Below are 25,071 nucleotides of genomic sequence, written 5' to 3' on the forward strand. Positions count from 1 at the left end.
TAGGGATAGTAATTGGGAAGTGTATTAGTTTTCCATAGCTCTGTAACAAATCTCTACAAATTTAGCAGTTTTAAATAATATACATTTATTATCTCATAGTCTCCATGGATCAAGAGTCCATGAATGGCTTAGCTAGGTCTTCTGTTAAGGATCCCACAAGTGCAAACAAGGTATTAGCTGGGTCTCACCCGGGACCAGGATCCTCTTCCAACCTCATGTGGTTATTGCAGGATTCATTTCTTGGCAGCTATGGAACCCATTTCAGGAGAGACTCTGCTGCTGCTTCTGTCTCTGACCTGCAGACCCTCCTTTAAAGGGCTCACCTGATTTGGCCACGCCCACCCAGGATAATCTCCCTTCGCAAAATCAGCTGCTGTGGAACCTTCATTATATCTGTAAATGCCTTCACCTTTGCCATATTATGTAACCCAGTCATGATTGTGACACCCCATGATAATCATAGGGCCCACCACAATCAAGGAGAAGGGATTTATGAGGATTATCTGTCAGGGTCCTGGGATTTTAGGGGCCATCTTAGACTTCTGTTGCACCACCAAAAGAGAAAGGAATAAGTATAGGAAAGGATATTATCTGTTACTCATAATCTCTTGTAAGTGACTGAATATTGTTCTGGAGGCAAACAATTAGCTTTGATCGGCTTTATATTATTTTTCTTCCTCGAGACCATTCAGAAGGTTTTGAATAACCTTAAGAATAATTGTAGTAACAATAAAAGCTACCATTTCATGGATACTTAAGCCCGATATTTGGCACAGTATCTTACATATAATATCACATCAGATCTTCACAACAAGCATATGAGGTAGGTATTATTTTACCCATCCCATAGCTAAAGAGGAGATCCTAAAGTTTAGAAATCAAGTAACTTGCCAAAAGTAACACGACGAGTAAGGGAGGAGTCGAGATTTGGAGTCAAGATTCAGACCCAGAACTGTCTGATTCTAAATCTAGTGCCGTGGAGAAAAAAATGGGAAGGCAGATATCAGGAAAATCTGTGTTTCCACTACTAGTTCTGGTTTTTGAACAGCTTGTCATTTCTTATTGAATTGTTTCCATTAAAGATGAATGCAGCCATCTTCAGCTTTTGGGAAATGCTCTCTCTGTTGGAAAGAACATATAACAAAGACCAGTGTGTAAACACACACACACACACACACACACACACACATACACATTCCAACTCTGCCAAAGCATTTTCTAGGTAGAAACATTGTTCCCCATAAGTACCTCTCCCCTACTTTGTCTTAAAGGTTAGAACAAGGCTGTATGGTTGTGAGCCATTGAATTGTGTTTCATGAGTAAGTTTCTAATTTGAAGAGTGAAAATGCATAAAGACATGAAAACTCCACAGGTGACACTGCCTTAGCATGTAATTAGTAAATGCAATTAATACGTGTAACTTCATATCTGATGATTGGCAGAGCTAATATTTTAAACATTTGAAAAATTTTTGTTCCTGAGACTCTGAGTCCCATAGAAATGCTAGCTCCTATCAGACTGAATATTGCACAGATGTTCTCTAAAATGGGGGTCCCAGCCAGTTGTTCTTGGAGACCAAATGGCTTCATGGCTCTGGCAGCGGTCTCCCTAAGAGGGGACAAAATGTCTTCTAGGCAAAGGGGAGCCAAACGGGTAGATTGGTAACCCGTAAGGAAGAAATGCAGATGGAGTCACAGAATTTTTTATCAAGAACATACTCTCATGCTTTTGTCTCTAGTGTAACTTGGAGAGAAGTCAATGCCGCAATCTTGAGGAGAATCTGTGGACCCCTCTTAGACAATAGCGTCTTCAACATACAGGGCGGTGTAATTAACATCACCACCAGGGGGCAATAACACCACAGCCTTGCTGGGATAGTAATAAGCTTGCCTTTACTGTCTTCAGATCAACTATAAGAATAATCTTAGGTGAATGGATTATGTGTTACTCGTGGTCTTTGATACAATTAAGTACTGATATACTAATTACATTTTTGCTTTATTTATTTATTTATTTATTTTTAAGATTTTATTTATTTATTTGACAGACAGAGAGAGAGGAGAAAGCAGGCTCCCCGCTGAGCAGAGAGCCCAATGTGGGGCTTGATCCCAGGACCCTGGAATCATGACCTGAGCCGTAGGCAGAGGCTTTAACCCACTGAGCCACCCAGGTGCCCCTACATTTTTGCTTTAAAGTAAGAATAACAATAATCTACCTTTACAGCCTGTATAGTTGGGCAGGCTTTGTGGGGAAAGCTTTTATTCCCCTCTGTTACCTTTCCCCTTAGAAGGAAATTATAGCCTTAAAAGGGATTCTGATGGGAGTCATGGGGTGGGGAGGGGTGTTGTAATGGACAAAAGCAGGGAAGCTTCCAGAAAATGAAAATGAGTCCCAGAGACATGAGGCATGACTCCCCCATCATCCTCCTAGAAACAGGATCAGAGCCCAGAGGTCCTGAGTCACATCTACTGGGAACCCCACAAGACTATGCAGCCTTCTCAGTGAGGTTCCCTGTAGATGTGACTCAGGATCTCTGGTTTCTAATCCTATTTCTAGGAGGATGATGATCTCCTCCATGTTCCTCAGCATTTAACATGGACTTATTTGGTTCCTACTATGGGAAAAGCATTGGATTAGCCTGGGCTGTCCTGGGGAGAATAATTAACACCAACAACAATAATACATAAATGGTCCCTGCTCCCAGGAACTCAGGATCTATTGGGGACATAGATAATGGGTTGATGCTCAAATAAACCTCTAATCACAAACTGTATTTAGATGATATAAAGGAAAGTATAAGTTAGTGGGAGATCATACAATGGGAAGAGATGTCCAAAATTGACATTTAACTTGAGGCTCAAGGGAAGAAGCAAACAAAAAGCCTGGAAAAGAGTATTCCAGGCTGACTCTAAGGTATACTCTAAGAAATAGGCTGGGACCATTTCATGCCAAGTACCCTGTAGGCCATGTCCAGGGTCTGGGATTTCATCCTAAAGGCAATAAGTGTTGAAGGGTTTTGTATAGAGGATTGACATGGATCCAATTAAATTTTGTAAGACCAGTCTACCTTCCATTTGGAAAAAACTAAACGAATGAGAGAGTAGGTAATTATTAGGGAGCCATTATAGTCATGAGATGACAAACAATGGATGCTTAATAGTGATGATGGAGAGAACTAAATAGATTCCAGATGTATTCTGAGTGAGATTTGGCAAAAGCTGCTGTTGTCTTAACTGTTAGGGTTAAAGGAGAAGGAGGGATTGAGAATGACCCCCCAGAGCATGGGCATATGAAAGAATATATGACAGGTGACATTTATTGAATTGGGGAAGGCAGGATAAGGAACAGAAGACCAAATGTTCAGTTTTAGACATGATAATTTGAAACATCAGGGAGGCATTCAAATGGGGATATAAGGCTGGAGTTCAGGAGGAAGATGTAGACTAGAGATTCAATTTTAGGGATCATTAGCATAAAGCCCTGGGAGTAGATGAGACCGCAAAGAAAAACAGGATAGAAAGAGACAAAGGCAAGGGAAACAAAGACAAAGATGAACTACTGGGATTTCATCAAGATAAAAAATTTTGCACAGCAAAGGAAACAGTCAACAAGACCAAAAGAAAACCTACAGAATGGAAGAACATATTTGCAAATGTCTTATCAGATAAAGGGCTAGTAGCCAAAATCTATAAAGAACTTATCAAGCTCAACACACAAAGAACAAATAATCCAGTCAAGAAATGGGCAGAAGACATGAACAAATATTTCTCCAAAGAAGACAACAAAATGGCCAACAGATGCATGAAAAAGTGCTCAACATCACTCGGCATCAGGGAAATACTAATCAAAACCACAATGAGATACCACCTCATACCAGTCAGAATGGCTATAATTAACAAGTCAGGAAATGACAGATGTTAGGAAGGATGCAGAGAAAGGGGAGCCCTCCTACACTGTTGGTGGGAATGCAAGCTGGTGCAGCCACTTTGGGAAACAGTATGGAGGTTCCTCAAAAAGTTAAAAATAGAACTACCCTATGACCCAGCAATTGCACTACTGGGTATTTACCCCAAGGATACAAATGTAGTGATCTGAAGGGGCACACGCACCCCAGTGTTTATAGAAGCAATGTCCATAATAGCCAAACCATGGAAAGAACCTAGATGTCCATCAACAGATGAATGGATAAAGAAGATGTGGTATATATACACAATGGAATATTATGCAGACATCAAAAATGAAATCTTACCATTTGCAATGACACGGATGTAATAGAGGGTATTATGCTAAGTGAAATAAGTCAATCAGAGAAAGACAATTATCCTATGATCTCACTGATATGTGGAATTTAAGAAACAAGACAGAGGATAATAAGGGAAGAGAGGAAAAAATAAAACAAGACAAAATCAGAGAGGGAGGCAAACCCTAAGAGACTCTTAATCCTAAGAAACAAACTGAGGGTTGCTAGAGGGGAGGGGTGGGGGATGGGGTAACTGGGTGATGGACATTAAGGAGGGCATGTGATGTAATAAGTACTGGGTGTTATATAAGACTGATGAATCACTGGCCTATGAAACTAACAATACATTAAATGTTAATTAATTGAATTTAAATTTAAAAAAACTCTCCCCTTTATGAACGTGTTCAAATCAAAGAGAACTCTGAATCATAAATGCCTAGATTTATAGTTTGACATTTGCAAGAAGGAAGAAAAAAGTCATAGAGGGAAATATAGAGTGAAGAAAATGAAACTCCACCATATTCTCTCTAATTTGTCATATGATTACTTTTAACCCAGTCAAAAGCCCTATCACTTAAGGACAAACAGAGAAAAACTGCCTTCTTTCCAGAAACCAAATTGGTGAACTGTCCTGATGGAGATCAATCCCGGGAGCCATGTCCTTTGACCCTGTCAGCCTGATGGGAATGGGAAACAGATCTTTCAAAATATTCCTTGAATCTAAGAAGCTTGTAGTTCATTGATGCCTCTTAGTAAATACTAATGACTAACCATGGAAATTTTTTGCCTCCTGATCAGTTTGAACAGTTGTCTTCCTTTTTCAGCAACAAGCAGGTAGGTCTCTCCAGAACTATCATCTGTCCCACATCTCAGGTCCACAGTTGTGTGTGGCATGTGTTTTTTGCCCAACGTTTATCAAAGAACAAAGTTCAAAGGAGATCAGAATCTATCATTCAAACAGTCTCAGAGGGAGACAAAACAGGACTGTTTTAATGAGAGAGAACAATGGGGAAAATTCCAATGAATAACACTCCATCTTTTTCCTAGGACTCCTTAAGAAATACTGTGAGCACTCTTAGAAGTCGTTTTTCTTTCTCTTCTCTTGGGCTATCAAATGACAAGACATTGTCATTTGTGTTGCTGCAGGATCTAAAGACCCCTTCTGCTTTCCCATCTTATTGTTACTTCTTCCATTAAGAATACTTCATATTTTTGTCCTAGAGTCTTACAGAAATACAGATTCTCTCAAAAAAAAAAAAAAAAAAAAAAAAAGAAAGAAAGAAAGAAAGAGAGAAGGGCCAGAAACTGGTCCCGGGAGGATGCCAACATTTAGACGTCAGGAAGGAAATGAATGCATGCAAAAGTGACTATGAGGGAGCTGATATGTTCCAGAAAAATGAGGAGAATGTGGTATCATGGGAACCAAGACAGGATCTTTCAAGGAGGGAGAAATCCACTGGGTCAAATGTTACTGAGTGATTACTAAGTAAGGTAAGACCTGTGGAGGAGAATTGGATTAAGCAATATGGAAGACATTGGTTGCCTTCCCTAGAGCAGTTGTCAGTTAAGTGAGGGAAATGGAAGCCAGATCAGAGTATTGGACAAGAAAATGGGCACATAGTACTCCAAAATAAATCACAGATGGTTGAGGGACTTCAGTGTGAAAAAGGTAACTAAAAACTTTGAGAAGAGAATGTGGGAGAACATTTTCATGATTTTAGAATAAGAAACAATTTCTCAAATGATACACACAAAAAAGCACAAATCATAAAAGGTACAACTTATACATTTGACTACTTTAATGTTCATTGAATATTAAGAACTCTGCTTCATAAAGAATGTAAAAAAAAATCAACTTGCAAATCCCACGATCCTCCTGTTCCATATTTAGGAATGTGAAGAAAATCTTGCCCACACACCCAGAGATGTGTGTAAGAATGTGCATGGTAACATTGTCCGTAAGAGTACAAACCCAGAAACAGTTCAGATGACTGTTTATACCATAAACAGATGACTGTTTATATACCATTTCTCAAAAGAAATGGTATATAAACTTGTAGTATATTTATTGAACAGGATGTCACACATCACAGCTAGAATGAAAGTCGTTGAACTACATGGGTCTCTCTCACACATGTAACATTGAGCCAAACATTCAGTGTGCAGAAGATTCTGTGTTGGGTCCAGTTAGACAAAGTTTAAGAATATTATTTAGAAATATGAAGCTCAGTATCCAAAGAAAAAGCAAAAAGAATGGAAAATATTTGCCTTTTCTCAGCATACTTGAGTATAGAGAATAGTGCAGAAGATTATGTTTTCAATATACTTGCTAATATTTGCATTTTTAGAACTATGTACATGTATTATTTTAATTAAGAATGTAAAAGTATTCTTTTTTAGGTAATTATTTAGCTGAGAGAGAGAGAGGGAGAAAGCACGGGTTGGGGGTGGGACAGAGGAAGAGGGATAAGCAGACTCTCCGCTGGGCAGGGACCCCCCCGCCAGTGGGGGGACTTGATCCCAGGACCTTGAGATCATGACCTGAGCCAAAGTCAGATGCTTAACCTACTGAGCCACTCAGGTACCCCAAAAGTAATTTTAAAAGTAAAGGAGAGGTGAGGAAATGGGGTCTCTATGAGGGACAGCTCTGAACAACTTTGGATCTGAAGGGAGATATAGAAAGAATAGTTGGCTGACACAGGAGATGGGATCAAAGAGGGGTTGTTTATTTTGACTGCTTTTTTTAGATGAAATATATTTGATATTGTAGGGGCCAAGGGCAGGCCACCCCCAAATGTGTCACTTTGGCATATTTATTATTTCAAATATAAGTTACTTAAGACATAACGAAGGAAAATGGACACTCAGACCCTTCTCTGTCCCCTTGAAAACAGGAAATGAATCTCCCATATGATACCCTCCCTGTACTAAGAAGTAAAAAGATATCCTTACCACCCGAGTTAGGAACTTTAAAGCAGAGAAAGCTGTAGAAAGAAGCCTCGTTGCTTTTTTCCTAATCTACTACCTCAACTCAAATTCTGCTTAGAATCCCATACTAAAGCTCCTAAACATTTGTTTTCTTTATCCTGTCAATTCCTCACAAATGTATCTTCTTTGTCTAAAATGTATAACAACAACTGCTTGCCTTTGCCATTTCTTTAGGTCTCAATTTCCGGGCCTCCATACATATGTAGTAAAAATTTGATGTTTTAAAAAATATTTTTATTTTATTTATTTGACAGACAGAGATCACAAGTAGGCAGAGAGAGAGAGGGAAGCAGGATCCCCACTGAGCAGAGAGCCCGATGCAGGGCTCGATCCCAGGACCCTGAGATCATGACCTGAGCCGAAGGCAGAGGCTTAACCCACTGAGCCACCCAGGAGGCCCTCCCCCCCCAAATATGATTTTTATACTGTTAACTTGTCTCTGGTAAATCGAATTCTTAGTTCAACTGGAAGACTTTGAAGGGTAGAGGAAGAGTTTTTCCTTCCCTGCAGTACCAGTGGGAAGAATGTGTTCAAGATGGGAAGGTCAAAGATGCAGAAGATTAGGGAGATAATAAGCCAGAGTATAGTCCCTGAGAAGGCAAGAGGAAGTCGGGTCCACACCATTTTAATAAGAGGACAGACACTTTGTACGTGATAACAAGGAGGAGAAAGGAGAGACTGAGATAGATACAGGTAGCTGGGTGAGCTGTATGGAGGGAACATGAGAAAGTTCCTGTCTGATGGACTCACTTCCCTTTTTTTGAGTGAGAAAGGATCATTTGCTCAGAAGGATGGTTATAGAGGAAGGGTCAGACCTTGACAATGGGGCCAGGATGGATCTGTCATTGTCCAGTGGGGCCATGTTGGATGTCCTCATGAAGATGAGAATCATGAGTTTATAGTGATATCAATTCTCTCATATATAATCACTTTGGCCAGTACTAAAATCAGGGAATCTGTTCCTCCTCGCCCCATGCTGAGATAAATGGTGATGTGCCAATGGTCACTCAAGGCCAAGGGATAAGCATGGCACCATTTCTGGAAGGTAAATTTTATATGATAATAATTAATTTAGAACATTTTATTTAAAATCCAAGAACACATTAAAAATGATTAGAACACAAAGTTCAAATAGATTTTTACAGTGAATCAGAATATTTTAAATGAGATGTTATGATTACAAGAGGTGGCTCTTCCTCAAATCCTGGGTAAGTGACTTCTTTGCTCCCTTTTGCAGGCAAGGGTACCTGGGCGAGAGGTTTGACTACTAATGACTTAGGCTTTAGTGGGTTTGGGAGTCATACAGAAACCAAGTGGAGATTAGGAACCATATTCTTGGACTCAAAAGCATGGGATTTTTCTACCTTCCCACATAGCATCTAAAGATTATTCTTCAAGATTGTTCATTTCTCTGTTAGAATGTTCTGTTGAATTGCATTCTAAATGATGCATACAATAATCTTGTATCTTTTTTACCTAACAGACAATTGTAAATGTGTCTCCAGAATTCCGGCTGTCAATGGAATTTTAGTAAAACCCATGGCAATCTCTGCCTGTCACTTGGCTGGTGGACTCCTTGGCTATTTTGGGCCTTTCTTTGGGTAGAATTCAGAGCTGTACAAATTGGGCTCAACATTGTACTAATTTGGGCCTCTGTTTAGGGAAATACATTTGCATCTCTATCATCCTTGCTGTTTGACAGATGAGGAAAAGGAGTCACAGAGGTGTTGCTTGCTCGAGATCCTGAAACTCACAAGCAGAAGCTGCTCGTTTCCTATTCTGTCAGAGTAAATGGTGCAACTATTTTTGGTTCAGTGTTCTTTTCCATTTCTGGTTATCGTGATCAGAGAGAGAGAGAGAGAGAGAGAGAGAGACACACAAATTCTACTTTGTTCCTAAGATACCCTTCGATCTCTTTCAGGCAACTCACAGGCCATGCTTTGTCACTGCAGCTCTCACGCAGTAAGGTCCTTGGGTGGTGGTGCCTGGTGGGGGATTCTATGATAAAGCCCTTGTTGCAAAATAAATATATCACCTCAAATTCTGTGCCGGGAATTACAATGGAATCTGTAGACTTAACCCTTCCTTAATAACTTGTCAAAACCTGTTATCTCCTTAATGCTATGCCCTTTGAAAAGAGCCAGAGGTGAATAAATCTCACCAATATTGAGTAACAGGCATTGAAAAAGCATTTAAATAGCATTTAAAGGGGTAACATTTTTTTAAGTATTTAGGGAAACTAAAAATTCTATCTATATACTAAAAAGGATAATATGATAATGGAGTCTAATAATATAGGAGTAATCAGATTAGGGAGAGATTCTCCATGGACAGGAAAGGAGAGACAGGGATCTGGTGCCGTTGTCATCCCAGGAAGGGGCTCAGTTTCATGGATACTAGAGGGGTGCACCCATTCCTTGCAATGACTGAGAAGATGCAGGGAGAAAAGCAAATTAGGAGAATGTTGTAGATATGGCCAGAATTTTCCGTGGTGATTTTTCAAGTGAGAGCGTATTTTACAAGGCAGGGCATTGGGCCCCAAATTACCTATCTCCTGCCTTCCCCACCACTTACAACTGACGTACTACTGACCATCCCCAAGGGGGGAATATAAGGAAAATAGGGGAATATAAGGAATAAGATCAGCCAAAGGTCATCTTAGACCCTACACAGAGCTGTCTTTCCATGGCAGGTAGACTCTAAGAATTCCCACCCCCAAATCCCCACCTTCTAGTATAAATGTCTTGGTGTAATCTCTCCTTGAGTGTGGGCTGGTTTAGTAATCGATCTCTAACCAGTGCAATCCAGCAAGATGATGCAAGCTCCTTCCACATTTAACCTATGAGCCTAGAAGTGGATCCTTCTCCATCTCAATCCTTAAATTAGACCCACCTTGGCTGCAGTCCTGTCAGAGACCCCAACACAGAGAATCCAGTTAAATGATGCCCAGGCTCATGGCATAGAAAACCAAAACCACAAGATTACAGATGTGGGTTTAAGCTGGAAACAACAAAGACAACAGCTGGGAGAGGGAGAATATCCTCTTATGAGAGCACGAATTCATTACGCTCTCTCAGCCTTCCACACTTCTGCCCAGCTCTGCCTTCTGCCCAGGACTGACCTTCTTTGTCCCCTTCCATCTGGCAGACTCCCAGTTCTTCTTGCAATATTTTTTACAATATATTTTTTTAAAGATTTCATTGATTTATTTGAATGAGAGAGAGAGTGAGGAAGGGGGGGGCAGAGGGGGAGGTCCGGGCAGGGGGGGAGACTGCATTGAGCCTGGCTCAGGGTGGGATGTGGGGCTGGATCCCCGAACCCTGAGGTCACCACCCCAGCCAAAACCAAGAGTCAGCCGCTCAACCAACTGAACCACTCAGGTGCCCCCAAAGTATTTACAGTATTAGTATCTACCAAGTGGATAAAGACTGTAGAAGAAAGATACCCGGACCACCCATACCTTTGTGAAGGTGCCAAGGATCACAAACTCACTCTGGGCAAATCTCATTGTCATTGACGTTTAGATAAACCAACGTTTCCCAGTTCGTGCTGCTGTGGCCCCGCCATTTTAAAATCATACTCATTGCACTCACTAACATTTCAACACAGACAAAAGAGGTACTGAGATAATCTGTTGCCAGGAAATTTTATTGCAGCGAAACACAATGAGCATTCCAACCCTTTCCAGGCTCTTAGCTCACTTTGCATCCATTCCTGCTGTCCCACGGCCACATTCCTCCTCCCACCATTGTCCTCTGTTTCTCTTTTGCCCGGCCCTCTCCAGCCGTGGCCTCCGAGCTGGCTGTGTTTTGAATCACTGATAGGCATAGGTGGTTGGTAAAGGTGACCTCTTTACCCTCCCTGCATCACCAGGGACATTGCAATCTGTGAACTCCCTCTGTCCACTATCTCTCGCAGCACTTCTGTCTAGGAGAATTTTCTATTGGCTCTTCCTTTGGCCACACTGACCAGTTTCAAAGCCTCATAAGGGTGTGCTGGGGGATTGCCTTAAAACTTAAGACATTAAGGGCATGGGATGTTGACTCAAATGCACAGCTTTCATTCACTGGCTGTGTTATTTCTCTGTGGGCAAGCTTTTTCTCTGTGCTTCTGGTTCTTTATCAGTAACACAGGGTGGTAACAATAGCACTTATCACATAGAACTGTTTCCAGAGGATTGAGTGTATGGATGTCTCTGACGCTCTTGAAATAGTCCCTGGCACTTTAAGACTTGCTCTTGTTGGAGACTCCAAAGTTTGCCAAATAATAAGAAATGTGTGAAAAGAGATACACATGCTAAATTCCAGCCAAGACAATGCTAGAGAAACATTACACAGGAAACATTCGATATTGTGCCATTGGTTACAGGTTATGTTCAAGGATGCAGTTGTGTGGGTTTTGATGTCTATCCCTGACTTTCTTGCCTTTTCTATTTGGTTAAGATGATGACATCCTGGGGGTGCTGGGTGGTGCAGTCCGTTAAGCGTCAGACTCTTGGTTTCCACTCCAGTCCTGATCTCAGGGTCGAGAGATCAAGTCCCATATCAGGCTCTGCACTCAGCCCAGTCTGCTTGGATTCATTCCCCCGTCTCTCTCCCTCCTTCTATGCTCCTCTCCCCCCCCTCTCAAATAAATACATAAATAAAATCTTTTTTTTACAAAAAGATGATGACAACCTTCCTTCAAGTATCTCTGCATCCTGACACCTTCATTTCGAGGATCTTGGCAATTATCCCTTTCACTGTAAGACAGGACAAGTGTTGCCTGCCCATCTCCAGGATAATGGGAGTGCCTGTGTGTCTGTAGGGAGGTGGCTTTTCCTTGGTTGTGTTATCAACTGAACATACTTGACTTCAACCTATCTGGGTGCTGGTAAGTTTCAGCATGGAAGTTAATAGTGATCCCAGCAAGACATACACAACTCCCCGCAGATCAGGCAGGTCTGTCCTTTACTCCTGGTCCTCATAATGCCAGCCTGTGGCCAATGGAAATCTGCTTTTTCCTTCTTTTTCTTTTCTTTCTTTTTTTTAGAGAGAGAGAGCGAGAGAGAGAGAGAGAGCGCATGAGGGGGAGAAGATCAGAGGGAGAACCAGACTTCCTGCAGAGCTGGAAGCCGGATGCAGGACTCGATCCCATGACTCCGGGATCATGACCTGAGCCAAAGGCAGTGGCTCAACCCACTGAGACACTCAGGCACCCCTGCTTTTTCCTTCTAAGAAATTTTTAGTGATCCATGCTAAAAAAAAATGCCTTATGGCTCTAGATCACCTTGGCTCAATAAAAGTGAAACTAAATCTTAAAAAAAAAGTTTGCACCATTATATTCCAAAATTATTAGGTCAACCCAATGAGTTTTCAGTGCAGTGGGAAATGGACATGCCTGCAAGCAATGCTTAGCATATTCTCTTTCCTAACTTCTGATTTGCCCGGCAACAGGAGCCCTTATCTTCTCATGCCCACCAATGATTCATAAAAGTCTGTATTCTCATGCAGTGTACTGTTTACTTGGCTCATTACAGTGATTCTTTGCCTTTACTACATCCGATGGCGGCTTGGGCTTGTTTTGTGATGGAAGTCAAATTTCTTGGTAAATTTCCTTTCTCACCTAGGTCACAGTGAACTTAAGCCTATTATATATTCACGTTCAACTTCCCTTTTTCATAACTCATTTTGCCTTGTTGACTCTCACTTCAACTTTCCCTTCCCATATGAATGTCACATTTTTAGAACAGATATTTCTATATTTAACAACCTCTGGTCTTCACTTTGCCCTGAGGTCACGGAATGAAGGGGGCAAGAATGAAATTTCAGGTGTTTGACCCTGGATTCAGATCATGGCTCTACTCCTATATGCCTTTGAACAAATGCTTCATCCCCCCCTTTAAACTTCATTTGCCTCCTCTGTGAAAATGTAATAATATTTCCCTTACAGGGTCATGGGGAGGATGAAAAGGATTAACATATTTCCAACCCTTAACACCATACCTGAGACAGACCAAGAGTTTACATTTGTGTCAAAGGGAGGAATTGTAATCGCCTCAACATGCCCTGTGTCCACTTCCTCAGTATGCTCTGAACGTGTTAATGCAGTTACACCGTTCCTGACCTTGACTTAGTATCAGCTCCCTTTGTAACCAACGTATGCCTCCTGCAATCTCAAGCGATTCTAGACTTTCTCCTTCTGGATGGTAGACATGTGGAAGGCTTCCTGGGGTTGTTTAGTCATCCACATCCTACTCCTGCCTCATTCAGGAAGTCCTGCCTCTTTGCTGCTGCAGCGACCACTGTCCCTACCCTACTCCTCCAGGGAGCCCCCCAGAATTTATCAGAGGAAGCAGAGTTCCTCAGCATAGTTTAGGAACTCCTGAACTCGATCCTCAAATATTTAATGAGTGAATGAAAAACCACATTTAAGCTTCCAACAGTCAAGTAGCAATTTAGGGAGTGTAGAGGCTGGATTACTAATGTGCTGAGTATGGAGTAGAGATTACATCCCACGGCAAATCTGAAGGAGAAGCAGGCAAAAACCCTGTATCAAGCATTATCCTGCTGGGTCCAGAATTGGACTATTTCTTCTGTATTTATAGTCTACTTCCCATGCTTTTGTTTTTGTTTTTGTTGTTTCTTTTTTGATCACTATCCGATCCATATTCATGTCAAGCCTCTTAAAAGATCTAGTCAGACTTACTTTTCTGCTGTAATCCTTTCCTATTAATAACTGCTTATCAAGATGTCATTCTCATGCCATAAAGTTTTCCCTTCTAAAGTGTGCAATTCAATGGTTTTTAGCATGTGAACCACTACCTGGTTCTGGGACATTTACATCATCCTGAAGGAAACCCTGTTTGCATAGTCAGTGACTCCCCATTTCCTCTTGCTCCAGACCCTGGGAACTGCTGGTCTACTTTTTGTCTCCATGGATTTGCCTTTTCCCTTGAGTCTGGCTTCTTTCACTTGGCATAATATCGTCAAGAGCCATCCATGTTGGTGGGATTTATTAAAATTCCATTTCTCTTTCTGGTTGAATACTGTTCTATTACATGACTCTGCCACGTTTTATTTTCCTGTTCCATCAGTTGATGGATGTTCGGATTGTCTCCATTTTTGGGGAATTGTGAACATTTGTGTGCAGGTTTTTGTGTACGCCTTGAGACTTCTTAAATATATATATTTTTTAACTTTTTATTACGAGAAATTTCAAACATAAATGAAAGTTGAGGAAGTCATGGCCTTATCATTTAGCTTCAAGAACAATTATTAGTTTATGTCTAACCTTATCTCACCTTGACCCACTCCTTCTTCTCACTGCTTCTGAATTATCTTGTGACAGATTCCTGATAGCATATTATTTATTCATAAATATTTCAGGAATTATTTATACTTTAGAAACAGTTTCATTGAAATAAAATTAATATACTATAAAATTCACCTGTTTAGAGTCTATTCTGGTATTTCCTAATTCTTTTTAAATTTAACAAATTAAATTTATTATTCTTTTTAAAGATTCCATTTCTTTATTTGACAGAAAGAGAGAGAGAGAGCACAGGCAGGAGGAGTGGGAGGGAGAAGCAGGCTCCCCACCGAGCAGGGAGCCCAATGTGGGCCTTGATCCCAGAACTCTGAGATCATGACCCAAGCAGAAAGCGGACACTTAACTGACTGAGTCATCCAGGTACCTCCTCCTAATTCTTTCTTAAGAAGATTTAATTAATTAATTAATTAATTAATTAATTATGAGACAGAAAGAGAGAACTAGCAGGGGAGGGAGAGAGAGAATCCCAAGCAGACTCAACACCCAGTTCGGAGCCCGACATTCGGCTTGATCTCACAACCCTAAGATCAGGACCTGAGCAGAAATTGAGAGTCAGATGCTTAACTGACTGAACCAACCAGGCACCCTGAATATTTCCTTAATTCTGCCTGAGAGAGCTCTCTGGCCCCCTCCCACCATATGAGAACACAGTTAGAAGTCCCCTGTTATGGACCAGGAAGAAGAGTTTCACCCAAATGCTGGTGGTTTGGTCTTAGACTCCCAGTCCCCAGAAGTATGAGAATGAAATTTCTGTTGTTCATGGCATTTTGTTATAGCGGTCCAAACAGACTAAGAGGGGTTATTGATATGGATAGGCTTTGATCTATCATATTTCTATTGGGCTTGTCATTTGAAGCCCATAAGAATTGGGCTTATTCTTCATTTCTGTTTTCTTTCAGATTTACTGCTCTGCTTTTTATTATTCTATTTTCTTCACTAGTTAACTGCTATACTGTACATGTCTATGTGTGTGTATCTGTGTGTGTGTTTTAGTGGTTACTGTAGGGTTGATATTTTACATCTTTAAATTATCGTAGTTGATATTAAGCAATATTATACCTTCGTGTATAGCAGAAGAACCTGATAGTCATCCCTCCCATTTCCTTCCTCTTGGCCTTTGTACTACTGTTGTCAAGCATTTTGTGCATCATTATTACTTTTTCTTTAAACAATGATCTTTCTAAGAGATTGAACATAAGAAAAATTGTTTCCTATTGATGCATTTACCTGCCATTTCTGGTTTTCTACATCCCTTTGTGTAGATCCATATTCCCATCTGGTACCATTTTCCTTCTCCTTGATGTACTTCTTTTAATATTTCTTGTAGCATAGCTGTGCTGGTGATTAATTCTTTTGATTTCCCATCCCTACAATCTTGGGCTCAGTGGGTTTGCTCAGGAGTCTCCTGATACCCAATGGAAAAATCCTTCCTCCAGGGAACAGAGTAATGTTTCCATTAAACTGGATGCTGAAATTGTTCCCTGACCATTTGGGGCTCAGTGGGTCACCAAAATAACAGATACAGAAGGGAGAACTGTATTTTCTAGAATTGTCAATATTGATTCCTAAAGGGAGATTGGATTGTTGCTATATAAAATGGGTGGGGAAGACTATCTAGAACCCAGGAGGTTTGCTGGGATGCCCCTTAGTGTTTCATTGTCTCCTAGTCCCGCTCAGTGGAAAGCTGAAGCAACCAAGTAAAGACAGGACCACCAAGGACTCCAACCCTACAGGAGTAAAGGTGTGAGTCATCCCAGCACATAAGAAACTCTAACTCTAACGTCTGGTATGCTGATAGAGGGTTAGGGAAATGTGCTACGGATGTGGAAGAAAGAACCTATGAATATCAACCTGGGTCTTATGACCAGCTATTGAATCAGTTACATTTTATGCTAATTAGTTTTTCATTTTCTCCAGCTACCTTATAGGAGGATTATTGATGATGGCTATTTTTTAATCACATATAATATGATATTTTATCCCTCCCCTCCATTTTGTCAATACATATCATATTATATATATGCATATTACATAGGTAGAATTACTGATAGAATTTTGTGCATCTGTTGTCATTTTAAGACTCTCTTTTCTCATTCTTCTTGCGTCAAATGTGACCTGGAAATCCCTGCCAGGATATTTTCCAGATTTCTTTTATTAACATATAACATATTATTTATTTCAAGGGTACAGGTCTGTGATTCATCAGTACACAATTCACAGCACTCACCATGGCACATACCCTCCCCAGTGTCCATTACCCAGCCACCCCATTCCTCCTACCCTCCTCCACTCCAGCAACCCTCAGTTTGTTTCCTGAGGTTAAGAGTCTCTTACGGTTTGTCTCCCTCTCTGGTTTCATTTTTCCCTCCCTTCCCCTATGATCCTCTGTCTCGTTTCTCAAATTCCTCATATCATTGAGATCATATGATAATTGTCTTTCTCTGGTTGACTTATTTTACTTAGCATAATATCCTCTAGTTTCATCCACATCATGGCAAATGGCAAGATTTAATTTTTGATGGCTGCATAGTATTCCATTGTATATATACACCACATCTTCTTTATCCATTCATCTGCTGATGGACATCTAGGCTCTTTCCATAGTTTGGCTATTGTGGACATTGCTGCTATAAACATGGGGGTGCCGGTGCCCCTTCTCATCACTACATTCAAACGTTTTCTAATAAATAATTTCTCTTCCTAAGTCTAAGTCCACTTTTCACAAGAAATCCCCTGGAAGAGGAGAGCAGAGGCTTTCTGCCATCTTGCCACACATTTCACAGCGACTCTCCATCTTACTACTTAAGCAAGCTATCGACTCCCACACTCAGGTTTTTATAGCTTTGAGTTCAGGCATCACAAATGTTAGTGATATTTATAATTAATTATGTAGACTAGAAGTAACAAACTAGGGGCCCGAGGGAGGGAGGGGAGCTGGGAAGCACAGGTGTGTGTCTTCCCCATCAACTGTAATTATTCTACCGGTCCTTACCTCTCTCCAAACCTCCTCAGTTTCTATAGCTAACATCACTTCATCTCCTTCTCCCAAAACAAATCTTTGACAAAGGGGGTTCTGAGCCCAGTTCAATTTACCAAGACTTGAGGATGACATAACAAAATTAAAAATAGTATCCCTCTGTCTTGAGACTGCTGTAAGGAATAAATGAGTTAATACACGAAAGTGGTTAGAACGTTGCCCGACCCATCATGTGTGATCGGCATAGGCTAGTTTCTATCATTGTTATAATTATCGTTGTTATTATTAAATAATTTGGCTCTGCATCTTAAAGTAGCTGAGACCAACACTAGGAAAGAAGGAGACGAAATTGGCCTGGGGAAAGGGGGAATCATTTCTCTGCTATATCACTGATATTTTCTCAGCCATTAGAATCACATGTAAAATGCTATTTTTGCAGGACAAATCCAATCTGTGCCCCTCATATTCATAAGGATCTTATCTATGTGGTAGCTGTTTTTCTAAAAATACAAAAATCTAGGTTTTATGAAGTTAATCTGTTAATCTAAATGGAGAAAGACTCGCAACACAGATACCTCTTCCTTTCTTTTGGGCTGGAACGCAAACGCTATGTAGGAGATGAGCCAGCCTCGCGTGACCATGGAGCAGTGAGCATGAGGCCGGAAGTCACATTTTAAGGACATCTGAGAAGAAAGGTATCACCGTGGAGCTGCCCTTCGGGCTTTTGACTCCTACTTTTGTGATAGCTGATCTAAAAAGACAGAAGATGACTTTTGGTGAAGCCATTGTATGTTTGATTTTCTTTGGTTTGCCAAAGGTTCAAGCATAGGCAGAACATATGGCTATCTATATGAAAGGATTTAAGGAAAAACGAACAGATAATTTTGGATAAAACAAAATAATCTCTTCTACTTCCTTTAAATAGTGCAATAGAAATCATTCTTTTTTTATACATAAAGTTTTCATGTCCCCTTTAAAACTCAAAATTTGGAAATAACTATATCCATTGGAATATGTATGGACTATGTTCTTTTATTTTCTGTATTCTTGATATTCTGACATCCGGGGCCTCGCTGACCTGAGAGGGACTGGGCCTCCAAAAGTGAGCTAGTTCCTAGGGACAGTAAACATCTTGTGGAATGTGGCTTGGATATACTAAACAACCAATCCAGAGCCCATACCATCACCGCCTCCTTTTTGGGGGTCACCTTCATGGAGATGGGATGAATGTGTACTGCAGGTGTACAGAAATATTGGTTAGCCAAAGGGGTGGGCTGTAGCATAAGGCAGAAGCTTTTGTTGCTTTTGTTCTGGTCCTTTTTGTGAAATCTCTTCTCTACCAAATATTCCAAGTGCCAACTCTTTCGATCTTAATCCTGCTAATTCTGTTCATGTGTGAGAACTACGAGGGAAGTATTTATCAACTACGTCCTGCACCATAAGACCTGTGATCCCGTCACTTCATCTAAGGAAGCTTGAACTATTTGACAATTCCAGTGGAAACTAGGGGAGTGTAGAAGGTTGCAGTTCCTCCAGATGTATCCCCAAGTGGAGGTCTAATCAGCTATGGGTGGGTGTGAGGGTGACAAAGCTACAGGGACTTTGCAATGCCAGCTGTGAGTTACCGGTAACATCAGATGGGAAGTGGAATTGTCTGGTGAAAGGAAAGTTCTGGAGCCATGCTGACCTGGTTTTGAAGCCTGACATTGCTGAACCAGCTTGAACGGGGCCCTCAGCTTCGCTAAGTTGGAGATCACCATAAAGGGCAAATGTATGGGCAGACACTGCCTATTACTGTGCCTGGTATGCAGTATGTAATGAATCAATGGGAGCTGCCTTTTTTTTTTTTTTTTTTTTAAAGTAGGCTCTATGGCCAGGGTGGAGCCCAATGCAGGGCTTTAACTCACGACCCTGACATCAAGAGTCAGATGCTGGGGCGCCTGGGTGGCTCAGTGGGTTAAGCCGCTGCCTTCGGCTCAGGTCATGATCTCAGGGTCCTGGGATCGAGTCCCGCATCGGGCTCGCTGCTCGGCAGGGAGTCTGCTTCCCTCTCTCTCTCTCTCTCTCTGCCTGCCTCTCTGTCTACTTGTGATCTCTCTCTGTCAAATAAATAAATAAAATCTTTAAAAAAAAAAAAAAGAGTCAGATGCTTAACCAACTGAGCCATCCAGGCATCCCAGAAGCTGCTACTTTTATCTCAAAAGTACATGCAATATAAGTCACCACTTTCTGGCCTTGGTTAATTGGGTAAATAAGGTTCCTTTATTTCTAGGCTTACTCAGGCTCCCGGGGTGAGTCAACCCAAGGGACAAAATTACCTAGAATGCCTCCGTCAATATTTATCCATTTTCAGGTGACTACCAGGCTTTTTCATCTTGCTTTGCATTACTTGCAAATGTCAAAAACCTCCTGGCCACCGAAGTAATAAAAACAGTAGCATGTATATTTCAAGATCCATATGTCATGGGTTAAAATATTAGATGCGACAGCTAGGGTCAGAATGAGGTTTTGCTGATGTCTTAATGGTATGCTAAGAAAACTCCAAAATGCGTGCCCCGTCCCCATCCTCTAACCATCAGAGTGGGCACTGGAAAGATTTTTATTAATAATACATGGGATGGCCTATCAGGCTGACCCCAGCGTCCTGCTGTCCGAAGTTCTTCCTAGGACAGGGAGGATAAAAACAAGCCAACCGATAAAAACTGTAACCGGGGAGACCTTCACCATGGGAATATAATTTCGGGAGGAAAATTCCTATACGCCAGTTTAGCAGACTATTTTTAAGTTTGTTCCTGTGGCAAAAAGTCCATTTTTTATGTTAGTCCACAACCCCATCACCTCTCCTGAGCGTGGGCTCACTCCCATGAGCAACCAGATGAAGAGGGAAGACGTGTTCTCATATTGAGGGCCTGGCTGATTTTAATTTGATTTGATTCTTTTTTTTCATTTAAGTGTGAGAGGATCATTACATAAGCAGTCGAGACCTATGAGAGGTGATAGCCACACAAATACTATATGAACTTAAACCTCAGAAAACCCACTGCACACGGACAAATGGCCAGATTATACCCTGAATCGTGTGCAGAGAATAGGGCTACAATACAGGCTATTGGAGTGCTTTTCTTCTTGTTCTAAAGCTGCTTAATCCATGTAAAATATTGTCCCAATTTATTGCTGTTAAATCCCCTTACCCTTGCTGCTGCCGTAAGTGCTGTAAATGTATCCTTCTGCTAGAATCTCATGAAATCATTGCAAATCAAAATGACACAAATGGCTCAGAAATAAATGTAAAACCAAGGAAAAGAATGGTCTATATTGAACCTTAGTTGTATACTTTAAAACCTATCTTTTTGTGTTACGGTATCTTCTCGAAGAAAAAAGCTCTTCAAGGTCCACCTTTAAAGACGGTCGAGATATCGTGTATCTGAATTACAGGCCTCCTTGTGCTGCTTGGTGACCAGAATACATTCTCTGTTGTCGAAGGAGGCCTCCGTGGCATATTAATTTCCTTTAGTCACTGATCTTTACTTGGAGCAGAGACTGTGGCAGGGCTGTGATAACGATCTGGAAGGCAGCAAGCAAAGGGATAAAATAGAGCAGAACACACTGCTTGCTCAGGTTATGCTGAGGCCAAGTGTCTATAAATGGAATTAAGAGAGGAAATGATTTTGGACCAGATAGGGGAACGTGGACTTGAAGCCAAATCCATTCTTCAACTTAAATTCTGTCCTAAGCACCAGACAAACAGCCAGAGGCTTTATTTCCACTTACCCTACGGTTACCCCAGAACAAAAGAATCATAAGTGATTGACCATCACTGACCATCGTGACCGTCAGCAACTTCTTTAAAAGCCACGAGATAGAGAATGGGGCTTGAGCCCAGCTCATACACTTTGCAACTTTGTATTTACCTAATGCAATACTGTCCCTGTCCTCACAAGACTTCCCAAATGGCCAAGTGAAGAGGGAGTAGGGTGAGGTGGGAAAGTGCACTGGCTTTAGAACTGCAGACCAGGTTCAAAGTCTCCAGGGCCCTTTGCTGTCCCTGGGCTTTGGTGAAGCCTTCCTTATCAGCAACACAGCAATAAAGATACTAAATTTCTAGGGTCGTTGGATGATGAAGGGGTATAGTTTATGGAAATCGTTGTGGACACAATAAACAGTGGTTGATGTTATCATGGTAACCCAACTGTGTTGACATTATACATTGTATTATTTATATCATCCCTTCCAAAATGTTCACCAGTGAGTAAGTGGAGTGCCCTCAATTCTTATCCCCCCAGCATCCTCCTCTTGACATTCTGAACTGCTTCTGCTCCCTGTGCTTCCCCAGAGAAAGCTTACCATGTGGGCCATCTCCCCTCTGCTGTTATCGATAATCTTGGGCCACTTGGTCCCCAAGGGAGAACACCTTGCTTTCCCTTGTCAGTCTTGTCCCCACCTTGGAATAGGTCCTTTCTCTTAATTGTCCACCACAGGGCAGACACCTGCCTTTGCCCTAATCATAGTTTGTTGGAAGTTCGGAAATAATGTATGGGAAGCAGAATTCAGACAGAAATTTACCAACACAGCCCAAGTGCTGAGCCATCCCCCCAGGTGCCTGTGCAGGTCCTTACAAAAAGAACTCCAGCCTGCTCCAGGTCTCAGAGTTCAAGCCCAAACCACTCCAGGCCCCAGAGAGGAGGGCACTTTCCCTCACTCCAATTTAAGACCTGCCTCTGAGTCCACTTTTCCTCCTACATGATTAACTCTACCTAGTGTGGTTCTTGTAGGAGAAAACCCACACCACACCACCCAGAGGAACATACTCTGGCCTTGGTCAAATAATAGTCTCACAATAACTGGGTGGAGAAGAGAACCTCAACTCAGGTGTGCCACAGAGACCCAGAACTTGTGCCTCCCCCCCTCCCAGCCTTTCCTGGGGTGTCAGACTTGCTGAGCCTCTAGGGTTGCCAAGCAGATGAAGTTACGCAACTGGAGCCCATGTCTGAGCCCTGAGATTCACTTCCAAGCTCCACTAGCTCACAGCACAGAGGTTGTGGGTGTCCTGTCTGCCCTTTCACTACTGGCTCAGGAACTGGGCCAAAAGGAGCCTATAAGTCTGTAGAGAGCTGAAAGACCTGGAGAGGGGAGACACAGAGAAAGCAAGTGGGCCGGAGGAATATGTGTGGCCACTCTGACACCTCCCCCAACCCCCACATATCTATATATACACAACCATATGCAGGTACATATGTGAATATATAGTATGTATATAATATTGACTATCACAGTCAATTGAGTATATATTTGAATATAGGTATGGAATATATACAATCGAATATGTGTACTTATATTAGTCAGGGTTCTCCAGGGAACAGAAACAACAGAACCGTGTATATATAGAGAGAGAGACAGAAAGAGAGAGAGAGAGAGACTTTTTTTTTATAGGAATTGGCTCATGCAGTGGTGAAGGTCCAAACTCCCACAATCTGCCATCTGCAGACTGGAGATCCAGGAAAGCCAGTAGTGGCATTCAGTCCGAGTCTGAAAGCCTGACAGTTTCGGGGGGGACAATGGTGCGAGTTCCTGTCTGAGTCTGAAGGCCCAAGAACCGGCGATGCTGGTGTCCAAGGGCAGGAGATGATGGATGTCTCAGCTCGAGCAGAGAGAGCAAATTCATCCTTCCTCCATCTTTTGTTCTAATCTCAACTGACGGGATGATACCCACCTGCTCTGGTAAGGATGATCTTCTTCGATCAGTCCACTGATACACATGCTGATGTCTTCTGGAGACACCTTCCCAGACACCCCCAGAAATAATGGTTTATCAGCTATCTGGATGTCCCTTAGCCTGGTCAGGTTGATACAGAAAATTAACCCTCACATGTGATGTCAGTCCTGTGGTTTTGTTCCATTATATGATTCCATGTTCCTAGCAGACTCGTTCTAGTCTGTCTGTGTCTGTCTATCTGTCTCTCTGTTTTGCTGGCTCTTGAAGAAGGAAGCTGCCATGAACCCAACAGTCACAAGGAAATATATTCTGCCGACCACTTAAGCAGCTTGGAAGCAGGTCCTTCCCCAGTCAAGCCTCCAGATGGCAGCCCTGACCAACATCTTGAATGCAGCCTTAGTGGACCCCTCCAGCTCTTCCTGGACTCCCGACCCAAAGAAATCTTGAAATTCTTTAAGCCTTTTAGTTTCCAGCAATTTCTTATACACCGTAGAGACCAACACAGTCAATAATTCTACCGAATTTTTTTTCGATATTAAAGCCTCCAATCCTTTCAGTATGTCTGGATCCTCATGCCTTGAATGTTTCTTAGAAGCAGCACATAATAGAAAAAATATTAATACCACATTATTCAATTGTATACATATGTTTATATATATGCATGTGTATACCTCTATATGTATATGCATTTATGTGTGTGTGTGTATATATATTCAGTTGCTCTCCTTAAGTCTTTGGTTTTTACTCCATGCATCACCTCTTTTTTAAAAATTTTCAACTATTTTCTTTCTTTCTTCCACTTGTCTCCTAATCTCTCCTTTAAATAGAGCCACAATGTGAGACTTAATCAGTTTTTTTCCCTAGTAGGCTCCACACCCAACACGGGGCTGGAACTCATGACCCGGGGACCAAGAGTTGCAGGCTCTACCAACTGAGCCAGCCAGGTGCCCCAAGACTTAATCATTTTTATCTGTTTTCTTCTAACTTGTTTTCCTGTTAACAATTTTTTACATGCAAAGTGGCTGAGCCTTAATTCTATAGTTATCTGTTTTTTACTTACGTAGCCTCCAAACACCTTTTTCCCATGGTCAGTGACCTTTTACGTCCCCACCTTTGTTCTAAGTAAACACTAGACCATAGCACCAAACAATGCTGCCTGGCGACGGAATGCTGGGTAACATTCTTTGTAGTCCAGCCAACCTGGCAAAGAAAATGTTCAAGAGGGCTCTTTGTGTTGGAGCAAAGCAGCAGGATAGGATGAAGGCAAAAGTGGAAACACAGGCAGAAGCTTGCTGGAATCTGTGGGATTGATTCCTACAGGTTTAATATAGCTCACGCTAAGAGCGTACATGTTGTTGCAAAGTCAAGCACCACTAGAACTGACTGTTAAGATCGGTAACAGGAACCGAAGGCAAAGTACTTGGAACAAATGTGTGGTTTTTCTCCAAGATAGGCTGGAAAGACATGCCCTGTCCAGATACTACAGTTCTGATGTGTGCCTACAACTATGTGGAAACACTGGGTAGAGCAGAATGCTGAAGGTTTTGTCATCAGAGTGAGAACGATTTGGATTCCAGTCCCAGCTATATCCTTGCTACCTTAGTTATTCTTGGCAGGGTCATGGGGGAGATTCTAGACACTGAGTCAGTCTGGTGAGAGATGTAATGGGGCAGACAAAATGTCCAGCACTTCATATGGACATAATTGATCCCAATTGCGAACTACATCCAAACAAGACCAGTCCTATCTGGGATCATAAGGCAGTACATTTTACCTAGGAAGACTACTTTGTTCCAAGTGTCCAAAGACTATAGCTAATTAAAACAATGGTAGTACTATTTC

At 41.6% G+C, this 25,071-nt stretch overlaps 1 long non-coding RNA gene across 2 annotated transcripts; it reads right to left on the minus strand.

The window, feature by feature from the left end:
• Positions 1–15,598: 15,598 nt before the first annotated feature.
• Positions 15,599–24,360, minus strand: LOC125102509 (uncharacterized). 2 transcript variants are annotated; one of them, XR_007128145.1, is made up of 4 exons: positions 24,290–24,360; positions 20,913–21,080; positions 18,092–18,267; positions 15,599–15,719 (listed from the first exon to the last, which is right to left on the minus strand). It is a non-coding gene; the product is annotated as an uncharacterized LOC125102509 (long non-coding RNA). The 2 variants fall into 2 exon arrangements; XR_007128144.1 differs by lacking the exon at positions 15,599–15,719 and having other exon boundaries at positions 17,250–18,267.
• Between the last annotated feature and the right edge of the window lie 711 nt (positions 24,361–25,071).

This window comes from Lutra lutra, chromosome 6 (assembly GCF_902655055.1).
Source record: "Lutra lutra chromosome 6, mLutLut1.2, whole genome shotgun sequence".
Lineage (NCBI taxonomy): Eukaryota > Metazoa > Chordata > Mammalia > Carnivora > Mustelidae > Lutra > Lutra lutra.